This window comes from Oryctolagus cuniculus, chromosome 13 (genome assembly GCF_051225735.1).
Source record: "Oryctolagus cuniculus isolate XC-2025 breed Fujian yellow rabbit chromosome 13, ASM5122573v1, whole genome shotgun sequence".
NCBI classification, from domain to species: Eukaryota; Metazoa; Chordata; class Mammalia; order Lagomorpha; family Leporidae; genus Oryctolagus; species Oryctolagus cuniculus.
In genome coordinates, this window is record NC_142879.1 from 28,432,495 (window position 1) to 28,460,418 (window position 27,924).

Sequence of the window (27,924 nt, forward strand, 5' to 3'; positions counted from 1 at the left end):
CACGGTGTGTGGGCCGCAGCGGCCATTGGAGGGTGAACCAACGGCAAAGGAAGACCTTTCTCTCTGTCTCTCTCTCTCTCTCACTGCCACTCTGCCTGTCAAAAAATAAAAAATAAAAAGATTACCTGGTGCACCTGTCAAAACTGTGACCTCTGGGGCTAAACCTAAATCCACTGAGGCAGAGGGTAGGGTCCACGAGTGAGGTTTTCATAAGCACCTCCCAGGTACTGCTCCTTCTGTAGGCCGGAGTTTAAAGACCATTCTTCTACGGTGTACCAGTTATCCATGTATCACTTCTCAGCTCCAAATTCGCCCTTTACAGCTTGCTCTGCAAAGGTGGATCTGGGCCTTTTAGAGATTGTCCTTCTGCCAGCTAATCCTGATCAGCAGATGGCATCAGGGTGGAGACACTGTGCAGGAAGGGGATTTCCAACTGGCGCTGGTGCTATCTGTCTGCAGCCTCCCATGGCACACACGGCTTCTGCAGAGCCCTGCTCCCACAGAGTGCACAGCTCCCAGGCTTCTGCCCATACAGGCAGCTTTCCCAGCAACCAGTTGCTGAAGCAAAGGTAGCTCCTCAGGCATTGTCCCTAAGTGCATGCGTCCTCCCCAGCGGAGCAGCCAGCTTCCGCCATGCCAGGCTTCCGTGGTGTCTGGCTGCCATGCAGCAGCTCCCTCCAGCACCTTGGATTACATCACAGCAGGTGCCACCTCCTTCCCAACAGCTCTCCCTGCCACCAAGTTGAGTGTCAACGAGTCCAGAGGGCAAATTTCCAGCATATTCCATCAGTGCAGCTACCCTTCGTCCATCCAATGGGCCATAGCTGGGCTGTTTCCAACACTATCTGGATCTCAGCTCTTGGAGGAGGGGTGATGGGAAGGAGATGTTGCTTGGGTCTCTATCTAAGCCCTAAGTGCAATGGCTGCTTCTTGTATCTGCTAAGTGTATATTCTTAGTGTTCTCGTTCCTCATTCCAAGTCAATCCCTCATTATTCCAATTCCCTATTAGAGTCACTTTTTCATGCTCAAATTTCTGTGTAGTTTCTCTCTCTTGATTGGAACCTAATACATATAGCATCATATACTGGAAGGAATTGAAAAACCTAATCTGTAGATTACGCTTTTAGCCTAGTGGTTAAGACATCCATATCCCACACTGGAGTCTCTGGGTTTGATTCCCTGCCCCAGTTCCTGACACCAGCTTCTGCTTTTCCAGACCCTGGGAGACAGCAGTGATGGCTCAGATAGTTGGGTTCCTGTCACCCATATGGGGGCTTGTATTAAGTTTCTGGCTACTGTCTATAGCCTGGCCTAGCTCCAGTTGTTGGAAGCATTTGGAGAGAGAAACAGTGGATGAAATTTCTCTTTCTCTCTCTCTGCCTAATAAATTTCTCTCTCTAGCTCCCTCCCAAATAAATTTTTAAAAATAATAATATGAAAAGTCTTGTGGCAGGTGTTTGGCCTATTTGTTAGGTTTCCTGTGTCTCACATCAGAGTCTCTGGGTTCAACTTCTAGCTTTGGCTCCTGGTTCCAACTTCCTGCTAATGCACAGTCTGAGAATGACTCAAGTAACCGAGTTTCTGCCCATCCCTCCACCCGCCATGTGGGAGACCCAGACTGACTTCCTGTCTTCAGTTTGGTCCAGCCTCAGCTGTTACTTGTATCTGGGGAGTGAACCAGAAGAAATGACTAGGAACCCTCACTTTTGCTCTCTCCCTCAATCCTCCAACAAATGTTTTCACATTTTTTCTAAAAAATGTAATCATTAATTCTCTGAAGCTGAATGTGTGGAAGTGGTTAGAAAATTCCGGCGAACTTTCCTGCTCCACCCCCCCCCCCCATCAGTTGGTGGAGCTTTGCACATGGCAAATAACTCTCTGCATCTGCATCACTGCTGTCTGTCTTCAGCGGAAGAACCTGGAGAATACAGTCTCTCCAAACTGCTAGGGTGCAGAGCCCATGGAGCACTTCCACCTGAGCAATGGATAATGAGGGCCCCAGAGACTGACAGAAACGACCCGTGAGCAGAAGCAGGGGCGTCCTGAGGGGCTGGAGGGGTGGTCTCACAGCACCACTCTCCTCACAAAGCAGGTGCATTTTTTCCATTGTCTACCTGGTTACCACTGGCAACACTGAGGGCGTTGGGAATAGGTAGTCTTACCCCATGATTATTATTACAACTTGTTGAGTCAGATACATTTCTATTTGAAACCAGCCCTATCACTAACTAGTTCTATGCCTTGGGTAACTTAACCTCTGTAGTGTCAGTTTTAAAATGCATGAAATCTGCCTAGTGGAATTTTATTTCCTTGGAGTTGCTGCAAGGATTAAATACAATTACACAAATGGAGAATTTTAGCTCTGAACGTGAGGGTGGTTGTCCTTGCTGAAGTGCAAGTGAAAAGAGTAAAACCGGCTGGTTTAACCAATAGGCTGTCAACGACAAGTTGATTTGTTTCCAAACTGAATGGCCAGTTTCGGCCCCAGTGGTCGGAGCTTAGACCTTCCCTATGGATAGAGCTCTGGAAGAGCCCGCCCTTTCCCCCGCAGCTTCAATTCCTACTCTTCTCACCAACTCTAGACCCAAGCAGTTAATGTCAATGCTTGATGACTTCTAGAAAAGTCTAGAAAGCATGATCCAATAGAAATGTAACGTGGGCCTCCCTTAATTTTAAGTTTTCTAGTAACTACATTTTTAAAAGTAAAAATAAATAATCGGTAAGCTCAATTTTGATATTATAGTTTATTTAACTCCCTCTGATATATACAAAATATTATCATTAAAAAAGTAATCAATATAAAAAATGCCATTGAGATTTCACTTTCTGCCTATGAGGCTTTTGAAATTCAGTGTGATTGTATGCTCACAACATTTCTCAACTCAGAGCAGCCACATCAAATGGTCCATAACCACAGGCAGTGAGTGACCACGTTGTAGTACAGAGGACTTCTATACCATCTTGCCTATCCCCTTCATTTTAAGAAAAAGTCAGAGACTTATAGTTTTATGCATTGTCTTTCCTAAGTCACACAGTCAGAGAATGGTAAAATCAAGACTAGCCTCTAAGGCCTCCTGAGATTTTGCTTAGACTTGAAACCAACCCTGTCCCATACTTTAACTCAGGGAAAATTTCCATATCTCTCTGACTTTTCTCTTTTTCTATAAAACAGAAATAATAATATTTCCCTAAGAGTTGTATTGAGGATTATGTACAGTGATATGGTATGTACCTAGCCCATAGCAAGCCTAGCAAGGTAGAGTCAATAGATGGCCAGAGCTGGCCAAGGACCAGTGCTGTTCAGCAGAGAAGGGCCGGGCTCCCACTGCACACACGTGGCCTGGATGTTGCCTTAGTCTGGCTGATGAGAAAATTGTTAGGATGCTGCACATGCCCATTAGAGCATTTCCAAGTTAAAAATAGCAAAGTAATGTTTCTTTCAAGAAATAAAAGGTGCATAAAAGAATCGAGGTGAATTTTCAAAATTTCAGCCACAAGAACAAAGTGACAGGAAGTCATTAGAGGCCCCACCATCCCAGTCCCTGGTGACTCTGAGGTCCCTGACTCACCTGGCTTTCCTCTTGACCCTTCTTGTCCAGCCAGAAGCCACCGAGATTGCTCCAAGGGAGATAATGTCATTTGTTGACATTTCCCAGGTGACAACAAAGTCAAGCCCTCTTTTAGGGATCTGAGTCTTTGCATATAATTAGCAGGTCAAATTACCCTTGGGGAATTGAGGCTTGGCATTCCTCATTGTCAAGAACCACAGCCTTCAAAGAAAGGGGTGGAGGTAGAACCAGGGAAATTTCTCTGGGCCTTTCTTTATTTACAGATCTCAAAAGGAGCAGCGAATGAGGAAGGCTGAGGGCTCCAAGTTCCACTTCCCATTTATCTTAGAAACTTACTTCCACGGACATATACTGGACGACAGCATAAATTAAGGTGAGCAAACACAGCATTTCTGCTTTCATGTAACAAGTGTCTATTATGCGCCTTACTACTTGTAAAACACTCAGCTAAACATCATTTTTAAGTTTCAAGAAATTTGTAATCTATTTTGACAACGTGGAAGAAATGGGCTTTCATAATATAGACGGCTATATAATATAATGTATGTTCTATGTTCTGTTAATGATTGATATAATTGCACCTACATAATTATTCGTAACAGATAACACAAAGCTGTTAACTAAAAGAACTAAAGATATGGTCCTTGGCAAGTGCTTTAGGAATTAAGAGGCGTGAAATAACATCGGGCCAGAGTGATGGGTGAAAGCTTTAGGGAAGAGGGACAGTTTGAACCATCAGGTAAGTTTAAAAGGCATAAAAGCAATCTCAGGAGACAGCAGGGAAACTGGCTGGAAGAAAACTCAAAGGAACCAAAGTCCCACTTGTCACTGGGTGGTTTTAGCACAGCTTGCATCTCAATGAAGGACTTACTGACAAAGTCTACTGGACCCCTGCCCTCAGCCTACGTGACATGACCAATGCCAGAAATCCACTGCCAGCCCGCGGGGGTTGACTCACATATTTTATCATAACCAGATTTCACTCGGAGACATTGGCTACAGAGGACACTAGAGACTTGCCCAGCAGTGAAGAGAGTGACATGGACTTGACCTTGAAGCGGAGACTCAACAATAGGAGCAAGAAGAATAAAAGTGAAAAGTGGGAGAAGATGCATTGGAGGTGGGCTAAAAAATGCACAGAGCACCTCTGCCACAGGGGCTCTCGGGAAGTTGAGAACAGTTAGCAAATGTAATCTTATTGCACTGGCACCCTGGGCACAGCTTACTAAAGTCTGCATTATGACAGGTCTATAAAACCCCTGAGCTGAAGGCACTTCATGGCTATGTTGATGCTTAATTCACCAAAGGCACTTTGTCTCCCATTTATTAGACTGAGGGCTTTACCTAGTTTTGCAAAATAAATAACCATCACAGGAGCTGTTCCCAATTACTTCCTGTCCCTTGTGGTGCCCTGTTTAGGCCTCCTCTTTGTAATGATGTTTGTACTTTGCAAACTCCTCTTTCCCTCTAACAGAGTATTTCTCACAATTCTATCAAGAATCTTGAAGATAGATAGACAGATAGATGATAGATGATAGATAGATAGATAGATGGATAGGTAGGTAGGTAGAAAGATAAAACAACCTGAATGCAAATCTATCCATTTAGCTGCCTTTGAACTTAAAAATCCTCTCAATGAAGTATCTTTGGTTCTCCGGATGGTAAATGGTGCTCCCAAAAAAAAAAAAAAAAAAAAATCAGATACACTGTTAGGCCAAGTATTCCATCACAGGAATGTGTCTTACCCTCATACTCCCTTCCTGCTGGAGCCATTAGCACTTTCAACAATAACAATAAACAACTTCCTTAACTCACACCTGAAACTGAAAAAAAGCCTAATGTCTGCCCAAGGCCGCCCTTCCCTACCTCATGACTTGTCTTTCCCTTTGCTGGGGAACTGAAATCAGATGAGTTGCTGACATCTGGTGGTTGCTAAGCAGAGTGTAAGCTCAGTCTTAAGAGGACTTTTGCTTGATTCCAATGAACACCCCAGCCTCCAATTCCTGGAGGCTTCCCCACAAGCTGAGAATTCGTATTTTTAACCAAAAGCAAAGCAAGAATGCAAATGCATAAGCAATGGAAACAATTTCCCACAGCTCTGAGACGATGAGTGTTGGCTGCCAGAATGAAAAGTTGGCCTTTCCTGGAGGCATCCAGCACTCCTGGGATTTGGACTTCGATTAGGTTCGATCCCAACAGACCTGATGAGTCATGAAGAGTAACGGGGAGTCGCTCTTGGGCAAAGGTAACATTCTTCTGGCAGCTGGAGATAATTCTATCCTATTCATTTGTTCTTTGCCATTCAAATAGCTGAGACTCTCTCCATGTGTTGGAGGCCATGAGGTGGAAGGTGTTTGTGAAGCCTTCTCCTGACTTCCACTCTTCTACATCTCAGCACACTGGGTCCAGGAGCCGATGGGTGCAAGAGATCCCAGATCTTTGCTCACAAAAGGTCTGACATTCTATCTTCAGAGAAAAATGCAGAGCCCTTGCTCTGGACTAGACAAAGGTGTCTACCAATAAGACTCTCAGAGCCTAAAGTCAGGGCAGGAGACTCCAAAGGGTTGGAGACTGTGGAAGGAGACCTTTTAAATGATTTAGGCAGAAAGGAAATTCATCACTATTCTAAAATGTCATTTGATTTCTTCATAGCACTTATCACTAAAATAAGCATTAAAATACTTTGTTAGATCATTTTCATCCTTGAGTCTTGCCTGTGTACTCCTGGTTTTGCCTTCTCTACTCAACATATCTCTCCTCTTGGAAAGTAGAAAGAAAATAAACTTACGAACGGGCACCCTGTCTGTCCTGTCCACCATTATATCCCCAGCACATGAAACATGGTACAGTACCTGGTAAAGTTCTCAAATATTTGTTTAACAAAAGAGTAGCAACACATTCCCACAATTTCTCCTAAAACCAACAGGAGTTCCCACCTTACAGTCCTCCAGAAAATCCACCAGGAGCCCTGTGTCCAGGGACATCATGGAAAGCCCCTGATGGCTCTCTGTCCACTGACTGACAGGCTAGAGATGAACATGCCTAGCCCAACCTAGCTACCTCCAGGTGTTCCATAGATTAGCTGGTGACAGCCTGGTAGAAGGCAGATGAAGGCTGTCTTTGCCACAAGGCCTTCCAAAGGCTCCAGGGCACCGAAGACCTAAATCTTCCCGGGCAAGGTGGGCTTTATTGCCGCATAGGTTCTTGGTGCTAGATGGCTATCGGGGTGTGCATGAGTCCGTGGGGCTGGGGGAAGTGTGCTGGAAAACTCTCCCTCTGTCTCTAGCTACATGGTTTCCTGAGGAAATGAGAAATGGGGGTGGGGTGGGTGGGAAGGAATAAAAAAAATTCCAGTAAGGAAAAAAAATGACTTTTCTCTTTGGAATAGGGAGTGTTATTGGCAGATCTCGAATTCCAGGATCTGTATGTTGGAAATACAAGAGACTTTTAAAATTAGAAAATAAAAAAAAAAATATTTTTAATCCACAGGGTGTGAGACTCTACAATAAACATTTAAATGGAGGAGTTTGGGGAAACTTGGCCCTGAGTGCTCAAAACCCAAGATTCACATCCACCCCAGGCAGCCCAGGAGAGTAGGTACTTTCTGGCATCCATTAATATGGTTTATGGTTAAATTGTTGGACTCCATGTGAACTGAAAGGGCCTCTTTATCATTAAACAAACAGATGAGGAAGGAGGATCTCCCCAACCCCTAGCCTGGACCACACCATGGGTTTTTCCATTCCAGCTATCAATCTTCCCTTGTTGTGGTTTGAGAGGGCGAAAAAAAAAGGAGAGCGAGAGAAAGAGAGAGAGAGAAGTTCAGGAGGAGGGAGGTGTAATCAGAAAGGTAATTCAGCTCCATTTTAGGAGATCTTACAGTAAGTGGTTTGATATGGCTCTTGTTGAACACTGCATGGCCATCAGCAATATCAAGGATGGAGATGAGGATACTGGGTTCACCCCACTACTTCATGGAGCTCATAGTTGCGTGCAGGTCCCTACCCATGGTGTTACTGGCCACATCCGAACTTCCAACTTTAGAGTGCTGTCATCAATAACAGTCGCAGGCGGTACAAAATGCCTTTATTACGTGTCTTCTGCACACAGCATCATGCTTGATCAATAGGAATTGATTGGTTTGGTCCTGCCACCAATGTGCCCTCAAGGGAAGACCAGCTCTTTAAACACCAACCCAAAATTAAACAAAAGAAAACAAAACATACAGGCCAGACAAAAGCTGAATTTTTTCAGATCTTTATGGAAAGATTAATTTGTAATAGGCTGGTTAGAATTACAGAACAGTCCCATTAAAGAAGTTTCTATTAAAAAAAATCACAGCCACAACCCCGTCATGTTAGAGTCTACAGTCTAAAGGATAACCTATAAAACACTGCTTGGGAGGCCTGCATCTCATACCAGAATGCTGAGTTCAAGTCTCAGCTCCACTTCCAATTCCAACTTCCTGCTGATGTGTACCCAGGGAACCAGTGGGTGGTGGCTCAAGTACTTGGGTCCCCGCCACACATGTAGGAGACCATAATGAGCTTTGGTCTCTCATCTTCTGACCCGTCCTCCCTGTCCTGGCTGTTGTGGACATTTGGAGCTCTTTTTTGTTTGCCTCTCTCTCTGCCTTTCAAATAAAATAAAAAATGAAAAAAAAAAAAAAAAAAAAGGATAACCTAACAGTCTTCAAGGAAACATCATCTTGTATGCTAATAGCAAGGCTCTTTTTTTTTTTTGCTTTGTTTTTATTACAATGGTATGTGGTAGTGAAAATGTTTTTATGTTCCAGACAAAACAAGGTTAGAATTCCAGTTCTTTTACCTATTAAGAGTTGACCCTGAGCCAATTGTGAAATTTCTCTGTGTCTCATTTGTCTCCCCTAGGAAATGAGAATTTGTGGAACGCTACCACAAGAGTTGTTGTAAGGATAAAGTTATGTCCATAGCAGGCTTCCGTGGTTCCTGCCACGTTAGTAAACCCTTGATAAATGGCTGCCATTGATATTGGCTGGAGAGAAACAACACATTTCCGGAGAGCTGGAGATGTGGAAGACTCTGTTCTAGGCTTTTTGTAGACAGACCTCATTTTACCTCATGGGAATCCTGTATGATAAGCACAACTCTTATACTCATTGTACACATGGGGCACCTGAGGCGTATCTGTCCCTGATCATGGAGTCCATTAATGGCAAACCAAGGTTGACTGCTCCAGAAAATGTCTTCAGAAAGGAAGGTGCCAGCAGGCAATTTGTCTAAACAGTTGAGCTGCCATTTTTGCTGGAAAACCTGAGTGGAAGATTTCATCACTGTGCCCCTCATCTGCTGACACCAATCAATGAACATCCAACATCAGCTGGACTCTGTCTCCTTGGAAAGGCCCCAGGCTCTATCTGGGGGGATGACCTCTGTGATCAGTTACTTTTGACCTGGCCTCCCAACTGAAAACAAGAAGGGGGACGCTTATATAAGTAACTCTGACCTACATTCTTGAAATCCTAAATTGCTCTGGACCCCCAGAGCAAAAACACAGAGGCTCACTGGGGAGAGAAGTACCAATGGATGGCCAACGTGCTCTTGCCTCTCAAGGTCCTGTCATTAGCCCAGCTTGGCTGAGAATCAGTGGGTGCTGATCTTGCTACCCATGTTCCCTCAAGGGAAGATCAGCTCCTTTAATACTAACTCCAAACGAAACAAAACACATAAGCTAGGCAAAAGCTTCGAATTTTTGTGGAAAAATCAATTTTCCATGTGCTGGCTGATATTTACAAAAAAGTCTTATGAAGAAATTTCTTAGTTTTCATATAATGAATGTTATCAAACAAGAAAGTGTGCTAGATGAGATTCTAGAGACAAGATATAATGAACAAGTGACAAAATCTTACACATTCATCTTTCAGGATCTTTGGGGGAATGGTTCCAGGAAGCTTGAGCCCTTTATATAAAATGGTATAGTTTTTACATATGACCTATATTTACCCTCCCATATGCTTTATTTTTTAGTTAATGAATTAATTTGAAAGGCAGAGCAAGAGGAGGGAGGAAGGAAGGGAGAGGGAGAGATGGAGATAGGGAGAGAGAGGGAGATCTCCCCATCTGCTGGTTTACTCCACCAATGACCACAAAAGCCACGGCTGGTCCAGGCTTAAGCCAGGAACTAGGAACACCACCCTGATCTCCACAGGGTGGTGGTGGGGGAGGGCAAGCATTTTGGCCATCTGCTGCCTTCCAAGGCACATTATTGGGAAGCTTGATGGGAAGTAGAGCAACTGAGACTCAAACCAGCACTGCAGTATGGGATGCCAGTGTCACAAGTGGTGGCTTAATCCACTGCACCTTCACATATAGTTTAAGTCATCTCTAGATTAACTATGATACCTAAAACAAATCAGTGCTATGTATATAATCGTATTATTTGCAGAATAACAAGGGGAAAAAGTTGAAAATGTTAAGAAAAATATAGTTGATGGGAAGCAGGATACACAGAAGACTCATAGAAGGGCAGATGCTCTAAACAGCACTCTGGCCTCAGAATCAGCCCTTAAGACATTTGGATCCAGCTAAAAAGCCCATGAGAGTTTCTCAGGCATGGAAAGTCAAGGCACTGTGGCAAAATAATAATAATAATAACAATAACCACCTAAATGAAAGATCTCTGTGAGTGAGATCCCAGCGGAAAGAACAGGCCATCAAAGAAGGAGGTACCTTTCTCTGAAGGGAGGAGAGAACTTCCACTTTGATTATGGTCTTGTCTAAATAAGGTTGGAATTGGTGAATTCAAGAGGCTTCCATAGCCTTGGCAACTCATAACAAGAGCCTCGGGTAATTACTAATGTTATAAATAAGAGTGTCAATTGTTAAATCAACAACAGGAGTCACTGTGCACTTACTCCCCATGTAGGATCTCTGCCCTTAATGTTTTGTACTATGCAAATTAATGGTAAAACTAGTCTTCAAACAGTACTTTAAACTTTGTGTGTCTGTGTGGGTGCAAACTGTTGAAATCTTTACTTAGTATATTCTAAGTTGATCTTCTGTATATAAAGAGAATTGAAAATGAATCTTGATGAATAATGGAATGGGAGAGGGAGTGGGAAATGGGATGGTTGTGGGTGGGAGGGAGGTTATGGGCGGAAAAGCCACTATAATCCAAAAGTTGTACTTTTGAAATTTATATTTATTAAATAAAAGTTTTTAAAAAATCCAGTCTGCCAAAAAAGAAAGAAAAACACAGTTGAGTATTTTTGATTCATGACTGGTTGGACTCAATCCATAAATTGGCTGAGTCTATGGATACAGACAGCTGACTATTCCATTTCATATATATAATTGCACGGAGTTTGATTCCTCTAACAGTTAAACACTGTCCACTACCAACTTGTTTTGCTAATTGCCTTAGGAGACTGTTTCCAAATTAAACATCTGAATTGTTAAAATTCAAATTATTCAAAACAGTGAGCACTTTATAAGTTTTATGGATACTAGTTTAAAAACTGTTTGTTGGTTTTTTTAAAAAAAGAAACTGAAAAATCCACAAGTAAGTCTTCTCTGGAAACAAAAGCAGTAACTGAGATACAGAGTCATCAACTCAGATTTAAATTCTTTACAATGTCTCCAAACTGCCTGTGCCTACTCCATGGCCCCTAGTGGGAGTCAGAAGTCCAAGTTCAAATACAGAACTCGCACTGAATTGTTTGGTGACATCCAATGCATCACCTAACTCAGATAGACCTCGGTTTCCTTCCTCCTGTAGCTGAACAAACCACCTCCATGGGTTCCTCAGAGATGATGAAGGCAATGATAATATTGTTGAGTTGATGGTAATAAAGATGAAGGTGATGGTGGTGGTTGTAAAGAAAGCAGCTGTTGTTTGTTGAGTCTTATTATGCAAAAGTACTATGCTAACTCTTTGACTTGAATTAGTTCACAGGATCCTCATGGAAACCTAGCCAGGGATTTCCTCCCATATTCATATCTATTGTGCTCTTTGAGCAAAGGACACTGTGATAGGTTGCACTTTCAAAAAAATAGTCATTGGAGCCGGCGCTTTGGCACAGCGGGTTAAAGCGCTGGCCTGAAGCACCGGCATCCCATGTGGGTGCCAGTTCGAGACCTGGCTGCTCCTCTTCCTATCCAGCTCTTTGCTATGGCCTGGAATAGCAGTAGAAGATGGCTCAAGTCTTTGGGCCCCTGCACCCATGTGGGAGACCCAGAAGAAGCTCCTGGCTCCTGGCTTCTGATCAGTGCAGCTCTGGCCGTTGTGGCCCTCTGGGGAGTGAACCAGCAGATGGAAGACCTCTCTCTCTGTCTCTACCTCTCTATGTAACTCTTAAATAAAATAAAATAAATCTTTAAATAAAAAAATAGTCACAACAAAACAATACCTTCCATATTCCAGTTCTGCATATAATGTTTTTGAAAATTTTCCCATCAAGAGGAGGGGGTCTATATTTCTTTCACTTGAATCAGGTGGCTTTACCACTGTGGCTGACACTACGTGATTTCCAAGGCTAAGTTAGAAAATACATGGTAGCTCCTGGCTGGTTCTTCCTGGGACACTCACTCCTGAACCTAGCCATGAGGCTAGCAGGCAGCCCCGGCCCAAAGAGAGACCCAGAGTGAAGGTTACAGGTGAACCACCTACCAGACTTTCCTCCCAACACCCAACATCCATTGTCAAACCTGTAATTGAATGCATCTTCAATGACTCCACCCCAACTACTGAGTCACCAGCAGCCTTCAAGCCTTCCCAATGGAGTTCTCAGACAGTGTGACTGATGCTCTGGCCGTGAACCCACTCTGAACTCCTGCACCACAGGAGCTGAGAGCAAACTAAAATAACTTATTTCAAGTCCCTAAGTTTGGAATGTTTTATGATATGACATTGCAGACTCTACTCTCTCCCTTAGAGCCCACAGCAGAGCCACACCTGGAGCCCCTCTGTTCTTATTCCTAACATTGTGCAGCCTAAAAGTTGCACAATACAGATACACAATACAGAAGCCAAGGTACCAAAAGAGTCCATAGTCGAAAGCTATAAACCAAACTAACAATTTCTTAAGTAAAAAGTGAATCTAACAAACTTGAGTAAAACATATTCTGTTTTCCTAAATACCTTTATATAAAATCTCAGACATGACCTCATTTAGGAGTCCTGTACCCTCAGAATTCTGCACTACTATATCCGGGCTCTGGGAGAACTGCCCATTGGCCTATGGTTTGCCCCTCCTCCCCTCCCCGATCCTACACCTCCACCTCCACCCAATGGTGCAGCTGCAAAGGCCACAGACCCGATCCCCTTCACCCTGCAGATATTTCCCCTTGGCCATTCCTCTGTCCTAGGGGCCTACACACCAGTGGGAGGTTCAGCCTCAGGGTGTTGGAGACACCTACCAGCCTACAAAGGTAGAAGCCCACACAACCTCTGGAGGGTTCAGGGCCATTTGGGCAGGAAATTCCCAAGCATGGTCTAAAAGGGGTGTATGACCCTGAAGTGGGTTTCTCCCCTGGCTCCAGAACACAGGTCTCTCTTACTCTGGTCTAAGGGCAGTACTATCCTGGACTTGTCTTGACCTCTCCTCAGAACAGAGGAGATTGTATAAGATGTACCCAACCTGACATCTTCCCACAGAAACAAGAAAAGAAAAAAGGATCTGCAAGGGCTTCTGGGATCTCTTTACTCCTCCACCAGAGGGCCTGTCTGACTCCCACACCAGGCTCAGGAAGGGGACTGGAAGGACAGTGCTATATTTTGTCTCCTGGCTCTCTCCCTGGAACCTTCCTGTTTTCAACTCAGCGTGCACTTCCTGTTGTGTTCACCAATCCTACTTGCTCATCAGTATGACTAGAAGACATATTTTGATCCCCATTTTCTTCTTTGTGCATAATTATCAGTTGAGTAGGACTCAAGGAAGGGGAGAACCTTGGAGACTGATTCCAGTATTAAACAACTCTTGAGAGTTCACATCTTCAGATCCTCCATGCTCACCTCTTTTTAGCTCTGAAAGTCAGAGCTCAGAGCTGACAAGCAAACTAGGTGGCCCAGCCAAGAATCTTTGCATCAGATGAGGAATGGAAGAGAAACAAAATCAATATGTGGACTGATTTTAACTGTCCAAGGTAGACATCTATATATCATATACAAGTGGACTCCAAAAAGTTCATGGAAAATGGAAATAAAAGGTCAGTTTATCTCAGGGTTGGGCATTTGGCCTAACAATTTTTTTTTAACTTTTATTTAATGAATATAAATTTCCAAAGTACAGCTTATGGATTACAATGGCTTCCCCCCCATACCGTCCCTCCCACCCGCAACCCTCCCCTCTCCCACTCCCTCTCCCCTTCCATTCACATCAAGATTCATTTTCGATTCTCTTAATATACAGAAGATCAGTTTAGTATACATTAAGTAAAGATTTCAACAGTTTGCTCCCACACAGAAACATAAAGTGAAAAATAATAGATGATTTTTTAAATGATTATGAAATCAGATCAGACCTATTGTCATGTTTAATCCCAGTGAGAGTCAAGTTGGGAATTGATAATTTCTTTTTTCTTTTTTTTTTTTTTTTTTTTACAGATCAGTTTAGTATACATTAAGTAAATATTTCAACAGTTTGCACCCCCATAGAAACACAAAGTGAAATATACTGTTTGAGTACTCATTATAGCATTAAATCTCAATGTACAGCACATTAAGGACAGAGATCCTACATGAGGAGTAAGTGCACAGTGACTCCTGTTGTTGATTTTACAAATTGACACTCCTGTTTATGGCATCAGTAATCTCCCTATGCTCCAGTCATGAGTTTCCAAGGCTATGGAAGCCTTTTGAGTTCTCTGACTCTTATATTGTTTAGACAAGGTCGTAGTCAAAGTGGAGGTTCTCTCCTCTCTTCAGAGAAAGGTACCTCCTTCTTTGATGACCCATTCTTTCCACTGGGATCTCACTCACAGAGATCTTTCATTTAGGGTTTTTTTTTTGTTTGTTTGTTTGTTTGTTTTTGCCAGAGTGTTTTGGCTTTCCATTTGGCCTAACAATTAAAACAACCTCATCCTACTACAGGAGTACCTGGGTTCAAGTCCTGGTTCTGCTCCCAAATCCAGCTTCCTGCTAATGCAGCCACTGGAAGGCAGCTGGTGATGGCTCAAGCAACTGGGATCCTGCCACTCATGGGGAGACTTAGATTGAATTTCTGGCTCCCAGCTTTGATTTGGCTTAGCCCCAGCTATTATTTTTTAAAGATTTATTTATTCATTTGAAAGGCAGAGTTATAGAGAGGTAGAGGGGGAGAGAGGTCTTCCATCCGCTGGCTTACTCTCCAGATGGCCGCAACGGCCGGAGCTGCACTGATCCGAAGCCAGGAGTAAGGAGCTTCCTCTGGGTCTCCCACATGGGTGCAGAGGCCCAAGGACCTGGGCCATCTTCTACTGCTTTCCCAGGCCACAGCAGAGAGCTGGATTGGAAGTGGAGCATCCAGGTCTCGAACTGGCGTCCATATGAGATGCCGACACTGCAGGTGGCGGCTTTACCCGCTGTGCCACAGCCCCAGATATTGTAGGTATTTGGACAGTGAACCACTGGATGGTAGCTCTGCCTGTCTCCTTCCCACCAAACCCCCTTCTAACTTACAAAATAAATGAAAATAAAAAGAGAAGTTTATTTTGGTGCCAAAAAATTTTGAAATCTGTACATGGTTGGTTCTTAATAAAAGCATTTTCTGTGAACTTTTTGGAGGCCTCTTGTATGTGTGAATTTCAAATATTTTGTTCTAAACTTTGAATCCCATTTTCCATGAACATTTTGAAGTACTCCCATGTTTCAGAATATATATTATTTATTATAAAGATGTATATATTCTAAAGGCATGAATATGATGAAATGAGTGGGAATTGGTAAAATGGAGAAGTTATAGAGGAATGCATTTAAATGTATTTTGGGGAGGGGGAAAGACTGGCAATAGAGAACCAGACTCTCCAGCATGTAACCTGATGCCCACCCTGTAAATCCCAGCAGCCCATGAAGTCAGGAGCCACAGGAATCCAGTAGCCCTGGTCTTTGTATTGGTAAGCTCCCGAGAAACTCAACACTTAAGCATGAAACTGGGCTCTGTCACCCTTCCTACCACCACATACATTACCACCAGAGTCTCAAAACAAATTCCAATTAACTAATCAACTTGTATATGCACTCATTTATAGCGAGCAGACATCAGTGAATATGTGCATTGCCCCACATGAGCGACTGAGGCAGAAATTCAGCCCTATTGCCTTATTAAAGTGGTCTGTCAGACTACAGAACTATTTAGGATTAAAAGTTACAACTACAGTAGTGCAAAATTAATGGGATGGTATCAATGGAAGAATTTGTTTCCAATTAGTGAAATTGTGTCTAAAACTTGCGTGCATTTAGATCAATACACTCTGCACACAAATCCATGTCTCTAAGAGATGCTGGGCTATGAGTTTTAAAAGCCACTAGCACTAGTGTTGAGTACATTTGAATAAATACTAATGAATGACCAGCAAATCAGACACTCGCCATTTCACTTGTGCAACACATCAATGAAATAAGCAGCAAGGCCAGCACTGCGGCTTAACAGGTAAAGCTGCTGCCTACAGTGCCGGCATTCCATTTGGGTGCCGGTTCAGGTCCCAGCTGCTACACTTCCAATCCAGCTCTCTGCTATGGCCTAGGAAAGCAGTAGAAGATGGCCCAAGTGCTTGGGTCCCTGCACCCACGTGGAAGACCTGGAAGAAGCTCCTTGCTCCTGGCTTCAGATCGGCTCAGCCCTGGCCATGTGGCCATTTGGGGAACAAACCAGCCAATGGAAGACTCTCTCTCTCTCTCTCTCTCTCTCTGCCTCTGCCTCTCTGTAACTCTGCCCTTCAAATAAATAAATTAGTCTTAAAAAAAAAAAAAAAAGAAAGAAAGAAAGAAGCAAGGACTTCTGGAACCATTATGGGTGACTTCTTTTTCCTGCTCCGGGAGATTCCTGGTTCTATGTTGTCATTACGGTTTTTCTAGTCTTTGCTTTTCTCATCTACACTCCAGTTTTTCCATCACCTCTTTCCTTTGGCACCTTCGAGGCCTTTAGAAGGCAACTGCCCCAGGCTCTACACCTTGTTACTCAGACTAGGGTACTCAGCTAAGCAGCTGTGGGATCCCTTACAAGGCGTCAGCGATGCAGTCTCATTCCCCGCCAAGCACCCTGGAAAGCATCCGCATGAGATTTGTGTGAACACTGAAATTTGGGAAGCACCGACCTCCAGTGCAACCTACACCCATAAGCACACAGAACAAGCTTTCTGCTAACTCACTGATCACACTTAATTACGGTGAGCTGATCGCCAATTTATCCTATTACTCACGCCACGTGGTTCCCCTTCCTTCATCTGACTCTCTTATGTTGATTTTCTTCCTCTCTAGCACCTCCTCACAAAGGCTGGGCATGGAAAATTAAGTAGGAGTAATTTCAGGACCATTCTTTTGAGCAAAAAAGCTTAGCAAGGAAGGAGTTACGAAGTAGATTCTTAAAAGGATGGTTGATTATTTGAGCGCAACCCAGATGTCAGCTGCAGTGGCCCTGTCACATGAGATTTAGATTAAATTAGCTCAAGCTGACTCTGCGATGTCTGGCGGAAAGTCTACTGCCCTACTCAAGATTGCTGCAATCCTGGGGTGAGCGTCTCAGGGCAATCGTGTCCCCAAGCTTGTGTTCAACGAGTTCCTGGGCTCGCTCCTCTCTTGGCACCCAGCTTCTCCACTTTGTATCCCTCATGATCTTGGACTTAGAAAGGCTGCTCTGACGTTGATTCCTAACCATACTCTCTCCAGCAATGTTCAGAAATCTTAACCCAAAGTTCTAGGGACTGGGAACAGTTTGTCCTTCAAGCAATGTCATTGCTATTGGATGTTTTTGACCTCAATGTCCTTCATTACTGCTCGGCTCTGCAACTCCTTGGCAGTGAGCTTCTCTGTCATCTACCTCTCCGCTCTCCCCCATCCCCCACAGTCCTGTTCCAGGTCTTACCCAGGACCAACAGCTTTGCTTTGCTTTACAAGCACCTTCTAATTCATGCCCTGAAGGCTTCAAATGATCTTCCTGCACAAAGTTCATTTTCTACAAAGCCCCTAGTTACAGCTGTTTAAATCATAATTTTGTCTTCCTACTCCACAAGGACTATACCAATGACCATTAGGAGGTGGTGCTGAGGCTGAGTTTTGGCCCAGAATTTGGGTGATTGGAGAAAATCATGTGAAGAATTAGGTATGTTAGAATGGGAGTGCAAAGAAAATAGTGGGAAAAATTAGAGAGAGAACTTACTTCTTCTTGCTTTACTAATGCCCAGCTAGCAGTACATCGGCCCCACTCTCCTTCACTCGCTTAACACATTGACTTACCCAAAGTAGATATTTTACATTCCTTTTCTTTATGCTAGCTGTTGTATCTTACCCACCTCAGCTCTTGAAATCTAATACACCACTGTACAGCTGTGTGACTTTGCACACATTCCTTGCCCATTTTGAACTTCAAAATCTGCATCTATAAAATGGAAATGATGCTATTTAAAAGGAAGTGAAATGCAACCGTTGCAAGTCTCTGCACAATGGCCGTTAAGCTCATGGGTATTAAACAACAACATATTCTAAGCAGAGAAGAGCAGCCATGTGGGGCTTGCTAACAGATGGGCATGGGCCCTGCAGTCCCTCACCTAACTCTTGCCTTTATGTAACAGGAGACCAGGAAATTGCTTTGAATAAGAGAGGATGGATGTTTCCCTTCCTGCTCATCCACACACAGAGAGAAAGGAAGTTTCCTTCCTCAAGCCAAGCGAGGCGACTCTGGGGTCCTAGCAGAGAGCAAAGGGAGGGGCTGTGGAAGCAGGAAGCCTGGGCTGTTTGACTCTGACCCAACACAGCCTAAGCCATGAGTCTGGTAAAAGCTTCTTCTGAAGGCCACGCAGGTAAGGAGGGCCAAGCCAGGAACAGCCTGTACTGCCAGCTCTGGGTGGTGCAAAGACACTGAGCTTTCCTGTGGGGCAGGCTTGACTCATCTTGTCCAAGAGGAATCACCAGGCCTGCCTTGCATGGCAGGATGGAGATGACTCCAATAGATAGAAAGTGGCTTGAGCACACCTCTGGGTACAGAAGATGAGAGGCTGTCACACTGTCAGCTCAGGGTGAATCACTGTGCCAAGCAGTGGTGCAGTGAAAGGCCCCACGGAGGAGAACAGTGTCTCTGGAATACCCAAGCAGATGCCTTAGGAGGAAAAGAACCAGCATTTGAGCCACACCTGGAGCCCATCCCAAGCTATACCACCAAAGGCCATGGAAGGCATTGTTCTTATTCTTTTACTCATTCCTCACCTCCCTGAGGCGGGGACCAGACTCAACAGATGTGACAGAGGAGGAGAAAAGAAATTAACTGTGTCATCTTTCCCTCTGCAGGAAATGTAGAACCTTTCCTCCCAGCACAAGATCCCTACTCCAACCATGCTGCATATCCCTGGACATGCAGGAAGACTACTTCCAGCTCCACTTGAGTGAAACTGGTTTCCTGTGCCTAACTTCTGGGATGGAATGGAGGTAGGAGTGATACGGGACACTTCCAGACTTAGCCAGAAAGTCCTCTGTGGGATCCTCCACTCTTTGTCTTCTCTCCACAAGGTGATCACAGAGGCCAGAGGTCAAAGATGGCAGAGCCTGGATCCCTGAGTCACTGCATGGAACACAACTGCCCAACCTTCAGAGGATATGAGTGACAAACTTTCATTGTGCAAAGTATTAAGATTCTAGGGAACTTTGTTTTGCTTTGTTTTACTGCCACAGGATGCTCGGCCTACCCTAGTAATATAGCAGATTTCTGTGCCTAGATCAAGACTGACATGCAGTACTAGAGAAGTAAGAAGCTTCAATTTTGGTGAGATAGTACAGTTTTTATATTGGACTGTAAAATAATGCTTCATACTAGAAGATCCACTGGTTTATTCCCCCAAATACCTGCACCTGCCTGGGCTGGGCCAGGAACTCTATTTGCATCTCCCACATGAATAGCAGGAACTCAAGTACTTGGGCCATCACCTGGGCCTCCTAGGGTGTGCATTACCAGGAAGCTGGAAGCAGGAACACAGCCAGGACACAAACCTACACTCTAACCAATATGGGACGTGGGCGTCCCAAGCAGTGGTTTAACCCACTGTATCACAATACCTGCACTACATGTTCTCTTTTAACAGACGTCTGTATATCTCATTTGGTGGAATGTTTGTTCATGTATTTTGTCCACTTTATGATTGAATTGTCTGCCTATTTAAAAACTGTGAAGTTTTGAGAGTTCTTAATACAAGCCTTTTATCCAGATAAGTGGTTTGCAAGTGTCTTCCCTCATCTATAATTTATCTCTCATCCAATTTATCATTTGTTTTTCTTTCATGAATCAAATTTGGGTGTCAAATGTAAGAACTCTTTACCAAACTGTGGGTCTTAGAGATTTTCCCCTACATTTTCTTCTGAAAGCTTTGTAATTTTATATTGTACATTCATACCATGTTTTCACTGTGAGTTAATTTTTGTATAAGGAGTAAAGTTCAGGTGGGTACATTTTTGGCCTGCAGATGTTCAAATGCCCCAGCCCTATCTGTTGAAAAATGTCTCAGTCTTCCACTAAATTGCTTTTACACCTTTTTTTTTTAATCCATCGGTTGTACTTGTGTGGGCCTATTTCTGGCTTATCTATTGTGCTCCATTGGCCTTTGTGCCTATCCATCTGCCAGCATTTCATGGTCTTGACTGAGGTTTTTTTTTTTTTTTTTTTTAATGTGGAAAAATGACAGCAAGGCTGCAGATCTTCCTAACTTACCATCCAGTAAGAACAAAAGTGATCCCATGGGGATTGGACAGCTTGATGGGGACAAATACATCTTCTTCATCTTCTTCTTGCTAAAGTCTCACCACGTCCAGCTTGCTCAGGAGACAACTATCAGCTTCATGGGAGTGTTTTATTTGTTGGTTCTTGTGTGTGTGGATTTCATGTATCACATACATAGAGCATTTAAGTGCATCTAGTATATTGTAGGCCCTCAGTTTTATTGTGGGTCCTGAATATTTGACTTATCATCATTTTCATCATTCATGCTCCTCCTCTGATCCCCTTCTAAGAGTCACATAGAGAGCTGGCACTGTGGTATAGTAGGCTAAGCCCCTACCTGCTGTGCTGGTATCCCATATGGGCAGCAGTGCGTGTCCCAACTGCTCCTCTTCTGATCCAGCTCCCTGTTTATGGCCTGGGAAAGCAGTGGAAGATGGCCCACATGCTTGGGCCCCTGCACCTGCATGGGAGACCCAGAAGAAGCTCCTGTCTCCTAGTTTTGGATCAGCTCAACTCTTGCCATTGTGGCCATCTGGGGAGTGAACCAGCGGATGGAAGACCTTTCTCTCTGTCTCTCCCTCTCGTCTATAACTCTGCTTGTCAAAAAAATAAATATTTTTTAAAAAAATCACACAGAAAGACCAGCATTTCTATAGTTTAAACGCTTCTCTCACCTACACTTAAAAGTTAAAAATTGCCTTAAAGGGGAAAAAAAAGTCTTGTTTGGCACCCATTGTGCTTAGCTGTCCCACCTTGAAGGAAAGGGAAGTTGATCTAAGGACAGGTGATAGATCCCAAGGTAGCAGGTGAGTCGGCATTCACTCCTAATGAATTCACCTGTCTTTGGCCTTTAGCAGAGCAGAAGAGCAGGCTGAGCACCTGGGCCTTGTGCCCAGGGATTGGCCTCCAAGGGTGAGGCTCGGCCTCTTTTAGGGCACCCCTGGAAGCAGAGGGCTGGAAGGGAAGGAGGAGGAAAGAAAGGAAGTCACTCATGTCCCTCAAACCTTCCCCAGAGCCCCCCAACCCCAGCATTGATCTCTGGATCTAAACTGGGACTCTCTGAAGCTTAGCTCCATCCACAAGGGGACCCACTGAGGTCAGGCAGGACTAGGAGCCCACACAAATCAAGGGGTTAACACAGATCTCCAGGGCTGGGCTAGTGACGGATGCAGCAGCTAGGATGGTAAAGGGGGATCATTATTTTTAATTTCGGCAAGTCCGTGTATTAACGGAGGTGTGGGATGAGAGGTGTGGGGGCTGGGGGGTGGTGAGAGAAGGCTCCGTCACTTTCTACACGTCTGCCTCCTGATCTTTGAAATCCGAGTGGAGCGTTCTGGAGTCTGGGAACAGCAAACACTCTTCATCACGCCCTTCAGCGGCTGCTGACTGCAGACAGCTTTTTCCCCCTCAACAATAGAAGAGATGGAAAAGAAAAGGCAAGCTTTTGGCCTCAGGGGTTTTTTTTTTTAACCACAGCTCTTTCCGATCCAACCTACATCTAAGAGGAAGGGAAACTATCTTTTGTTATCACTCAATCTCCCTTAAATTTAAGAACAGCTGGGGATATTTTTCATGATTCATTAAATTCACATCATTCCAAAGAAATCTTCCTGCCGATTTATCTTTGCCTCAGCAGTTGGGGCTCCAGGAGTGAGCAGCTTCCTGAATGCACTCAGCCTGGGTCCGCTGTTTGGGGCTGCGTCTGTGATCTTTCATGCTGGAATATCTTTTTTTTTTTTTTATTTGAGGGTGAAAGAGAGCGGGAAAGGAATCGGGGTATTGAAATGAATCTTTCCAGTCCATTTTTCCCCCTTTCTGGAGATAAAGAGAAAGTCGTATGGCTGTCACAGCTAAAGACTAAACCCCAGCTAATGTCCTCAGCAGGGAAGAATAATTAGTAAATTCTCTAATTAGAGTCCTGTTTACATTTCTCTTTTCATAGAGGCTAATCCTTGTGTTTAAAGAAGATATTCTGCCTTGATTAAAACCACTGGTCTTAATCGGAGTCATAGGAGAATCTATGGTGAATGCACGGGTACCCGAGGTCCTTAGGCATTCATTCATGCAGTCACTCATTCACTGTCGGCAGTATGCGTAGCCCTGCGCTGGATTCTAAACAGAACCCTGGCATCATCCCTACTCCCCTGGGCCAGGACAAGAACAGGTTTGGCCTCCACACCAACTGTCATCCATTGGGGGTGGTGTCCCTGAGCAATCTGAGGCTATTCCCTGGTTCAAAAGAAAGGAGGGCTTTGCAGGATGATTGACACCCATCGTGAGGGTAGAGGGATGGGCACACTGAACAGCAGAGACGCCGCCTGGGTCGTTTGTTGAATATCCAGGAGTGTGGAGCCCTACATCCAAGGCATTCAGAAATGTTCATGGAATCCTCACCTGGGGACACGAAGGCAAGGCTGAGCGTGATGAGACCACTGGTGGATGCAGTCCTGGTCTTGCCCTCTCCAGGAGGCTTGAGTCATGTGTTCTCACGCACATACCTACAATAAAAGGGTTGGTGTTACCACAAGTCACTACATGTGCTACCTGGGCAGCAAAACACAGGATGATAAGCTCTGGTTCTGGAGCTAACTTTCAAGGTTACCTCTTGGCTGTACCATTCATAGCTAAGTTAGATTATGAGAAAAGGGATGGGCATTTGGCTTGGCAGTGAAAATTCTAGTGAAAATGCCCATGTCCTACATTGGAGCATCTGGGCTCGAGTCCTGGCTCTGCTCCCAATTCCAGCTTCCTACAAATACAGACCCTGGGAGGCAGCAGGCAATGGCTCACGTAGTTGGATCCCTGCCACTCACATGGGAGACCTGGATTGAGTTCCTGGCTACCTACTTCAGCCCAGTCCAGTCTTAGCTGTTGCAGGCATTTGGGGAGTGAACCAGTAGATGGAAGTGCTCGCTGGTGCTTTGTCTCTTTCCCTTTCAAAAAGTTATGTAAATTACTTAACCCCCCAGTACCACGGTTTTCTCCTCTGTAACGTAGGGGAAGAGAATCTATTTACTGGATCGTTAGAAGGATTAAAAGATTTCTGAGTGGTAAGGTACTGAAACTGTGCCTGGTTCCTACTAAGTACACTCGGTGATCCTCAGTGCCACTGTGGCTGTGGCTTTTGTTGCTATGAACCTAGCATGGCCAGACAGGGTAGCTGAACAGTTAGATTTGCCTTCCCTTCTCCTCTCTTGGTCTCTCCTCTCCAATAGGAGTGTGTTCAAAAGGAAAAGAAATAATTTGCATTCTCCTATTTGCATTCATGAGATCACAACATCCTGAGAGATTCATGGGGGCTCCTCTAAAAAAACTTGAGTGTAACCCCATCTGCCTTTTCTGGGACCAAGTATAGCAAGTGTGTCCAAGTATTTCAACCAACTCAGTAGTGGTGATCCATACATGCGAATCCTTGGCACAGTCACTATCCTGAATAAATATAAAGGAAAAAGCTTTAAAAATTCTGGCACATTATTATTCCACTAGCCTCCTCTGTCCTCTCCACATTGTGTGCCCTTTCTACCCAATGTCGACAACTGTTATGTTTGTGGCCTCTCTTCTTCATAGTGGGCACCGTAAGAACATTCAAACACAATTATCAGCCTGACTGGGGAGGCTCTTCACAGGCTCAGCAGAAGAAGCAAAGTGCTGGCCAAGCCAACAGTCAGCACAGGACCTCTGACTGCTGGAAAGGCAGGGTGTGAAGAAGAGTCTGGGCCGGGGAGCTCAGGGGACAGATGGCTGGACCCGAGAGTGGTGTCTGCTGAGGTCTCGGGGGAAGGAAGGAAGGGAAATCCACAGGTAGCCTACAAGAGACCAGGTGAGGAGTCTCTGCTTAGCTACCTGTTCATTCTCCACAGTGTCAGTTATCCATGGCTAAGTGTAACCAAAAATATTAAGGGAGGGTAGGCATTTGGCCCAGCAGTTAAGATGCCTGAATCCCCTATCAAAGTCCATGGGTTTGATTCCTGGCTCCACCTCCTGACTCCAGTTTCTTACCAGCACAGATCCTGTGAGGCAGCAGATGACGGCTCAGGTGGTTGAGTCTCTACCACTCACATGGAAGATCCGGGTTGAGTTTCTGGCTCCCAGCCTCAGCCTGGCCCAAACCCAGTTATCAAAGCCATTTGGGGAGTGAACCAGTAGATGGAAGATCTCTTTGTCTGTCCATCCCTCACTTTCCCTCTCCCTCAAATAATTTTTTATTTGAAACATAGAATAAGAGAGAGAGGGAGGGACAGAGACAGAGAGACAGAGAATGAGAGATCTTCCATCTGCTGACTAACTCTCTCAATGGCTGCAACATACAGGGTTGGGCCAGGACAAAGCTAAAGGCCCAGAACTCCATTCAAATCTCCCATGTGGGTGGCAGGGACCAAAACATTTAGGCCAGCATCCATTGCCTTCCCAGGGGCATTAGCAGGGAGCTGGATCAGAAGTGGAGCAGCCAAGACTCAAACTGGCATTTCGATACAGTGTGCCAGCGTTACAAGCCACTGCAACACAATATTAACCCCTCAAATATATTTTTCTAAAGAAAAAAAAAACAGAAAATTCCAGAAATACACACTTCATGAGTTTAAATTGTGCACCATTCTGAGAAGTGTGATAAAATCCTGTGATGGCCTACTTAGTCCCAACCAAGGCATGAATCACCCCTTTGTCCAGCATAGCTACACTGGATGTGTTACCCATCGCTTAGTAGCTGTCTCAATTATCAGATCACCTATTGCCATAGTTGGCCAATGCTGCATCACAGTGCCTACATCATTCTCTTCATTTCACCTCATCACATAGGCACTATATCATCTCACATCATCATGAGAAGTATGGAACAACAAGATATTTTGAGAGAGAGAGAGAGATCATATTTATATAACTGTTATTACCATTCACTGTTATAATGTTCTATTTTATTATTGTCATCGTTGATCTCTTACTATGCCTAATATACAAGTTAAACTTTATCACAGGTATGTGCATACAGGAAAAAATGGAATGTATAAAGGGTTCCATGCTATCTGAGGTTTCAGTCATCATCTGGGGGTCTTGGAACTTAGCCCTTATAGAAAAGGGCGACCACTGTCCTCTCAAATATTTTGTCTCATTCAGTCCCCAACCAACTGTCTGGGTTGACAGTAACTTAGTATTTTTATAGATGCAGACATGGAGACCACGAACCTTTGGGTCAAAGATTCCTAAGCCTTGAACCCAGTTATGGCAGACCCCAAAACCACTTTCCACTTGATCATGCAAATCCAGTGACATCTGAGGGGCGAGGACATCAGATGCAGGCCTCCAAGATAAAAAGATAATAGGAAAAGCTCTAGGGGGGAAGACCCCATGTGGTCAAGGGTGAATTTCTCAGGGAGCTTTGAAAGGGAAATGACAGCAGAACACAGAGAGGGGTGAGATTATAGAGAGAATTTTAGGGTTGTGTGTGTGTGTGTGTGTATTTTTACTGAATCTTGTGAATGATTACAGGGACTTGAGTTTTTCCTTTAATTTCACCACAAGCTTACCATTTGGAGTCATCTGGTTTCTTGGTTTAGGAATATTAACCTATGATATACAGGTAAGACTCTATGATGAAGGCAAACCACAGATAAACCGAGAACTTCATTTCTAGCCCTGAGATTCCCTAGTCTGCTCCCACTTAACTCTGCCCCAAGTTTCCAATTTAGAAATTAGGAAGGCGCTGTATTGGGCTTCTTTGTGTCTTTTAGGCTACAAAAAACAGGCACGTGGAAGAACAGGGATAGGCACATCTGTGTGCTGACAAAAGGAGCCCCCAGTCACTGAATACAACTGAGTGCTGCAGCAAAAACTGTCTTGCTAACATGCAAAGTTCTTTGTGTCACCTGCCTGCTTAAAATTCTTCAACATTTTCCCACTTTTCTAAAATTCAACTCTCTTGACTGTGTGATACAGTGATTTAGGTCTCAGACCTTGTGAACAGATACACGTGCATCTGATGTGTCTAATTCTACAGTTCACTAACGGTATGACCTTAGGCAAATTACTCAATCAGGTCTTGGTTCTCTCCTCTGTAAAATGGGTTAACTATTGGAGCTACCCATAAGGCTGCTGGGAGATGACACAATGCCTATTTTATGACTTAGGAGCAGCATTGTTGACTTGACGCCCACTGTGCACCCTTCCGAAGTAATTTCTTTACACTGCAGCCCTTCCCTGGCATTTTCCAGTTCATTTCCTCTAAGGCATAGTTTCCTCTCTGTGCCCCTGTGCCTTTGCATGTGCCATTCATGCTATCTAGGACACTCCAGTTCCTCCTGTTGGCACGGTGAATTACGGTTCAGCTTTCAACTTCAGCATGGACATCCTGCCTTCCCCGACCTGCAAGATGAGGCAGGTGCCTCCTACCTGCTCCCCTGTCACCTTGTGCATTCTGTGCCACTGCACTTTGTCAATGACTTTCCCTGCAGGAGTATGTGGCTCCATGCAGGACTACAATGATACCCCCAGTGAACAACCTATGCTTGGCGTCTGAGATCAGTTAAATGTGCTTGAATGTTTACAAATGAGTGGTAGCTCAGGACGTCACTGTGGAGCACACACGCCACCCACCGAAGTGTCCTCTTAAGAGCCCAAGGACATAATGGGCATTTGTCAGGCTGCTCACCCCTGGCTAGCCACAGCCCCAGGAATGTGAGCCCTTCCGTGGGTCCCACAACTCCTTACCTCCTCCTACAGAGTCCACTCGGTCCCCAGCAGAGACCCCAGTAGGGAGCAACATACAATTTCTCTCTGGAGGCCTACTCAGGACAAATGAGACCTTTGTTTTAAAAAAAAAATCATTGTAGAGAATTTCAAGGTGCTGACAGCAGAGCATTAACTGAAGTGTGGGAGCCTTGTACATGTGGCCCTCTGCGCTCCTCTCCAGCTCCCACACCCGCCAAAGTGGCCCTGGTCATGCCCTTCTGTACAACCCTGTACCCAGCAGGCTCTGACACACTCCCTCTCACCAGGACACTGGGGACAGAACACATTGTCGCTCAGACATCAAGGGATTTTTAAAGGTAATCAACTGGGGTGACAAGCTTAATACTAAGAAATGAATCACTAACGGTGAAACTTCTGGCCTCTCCAACAAAGATCACTTTGGTTGCAGCTTAAAGTGTAGGCAGAAACCTTAAGTTCCATTATTTTGCAAACACCTCATTATATATTGTTTTATTTTATAGATGAATATATATGTAGTATATACACACAGATTTCCTGATTTGAGAAGATGTGTTTCTAAGCTCACTTTACCCACCAATAAAATGGAAGCTACAATATTAATTTGAGTGATTCCAATATGAAACTACTTCCAAAAGTTCATGGGGAAAAAATCGAAAGCTACATTTATTTTGGTACACTCATTTTTGAAACCCATGCAGTCTTTCCATAATATGCATTTCCACAAACTTTTTCAAGGCCTCTGTTAAGGAGACCCTGAGACTTCATCTTTGTGGGAA

At 44.3% G+C, this 27,924-nt stretch overlaps 2 long non-coding RNA genes across 7 annotated transcripts in view; one reads left to right on the forward strand and one right to left on the reverse strand.

Annotated features, from left to right (window-relative positions):
- The window catches only part of LOC103350973 (uncharacterized), a 265,690-nt gene that overhangs the window by 102,161 nt on the left and 135,605 nt on the right, over window positions 1–27,924 (reverse strand). For 3 of the 5 annotated variants that reach the window (XR_016219630.1, XR_016219623.1, XR_016219626.1), the window contains one exon: window positions 21,119–22,941. The exons of the other annotated variants lie outside the window; for them this stretch is intronic. This is a non-coding gene — a long non-coding RNA (uncharacterized LOC103350973). Of the gene's footprint in view, window positions 1–21,118; window positions 22,942–27,924 lie in introns of those variants that run through there. 5 annotated transcript variants of the gene reach the window in all.
- LOC149122529 (uncharacterized) lies at window positions 13,914–20,989 on the forward strand. Of its 2 annotated transcripts, none has more exons than XR_016219633.1 (3): window positions 13,914–17,253; window positions 19,024–19,161; window positions 19,243–20,989. It is a non-coding gene; the product is annotated as an uncharacterized LOC149122529 (long non-coding RNA). The 2 variants fall into 2 exon arrangements; XR_016219634.1 differs by lacking the exon at window positions 13,914–17,253 and adding an exon at window positions 17,261–18,539.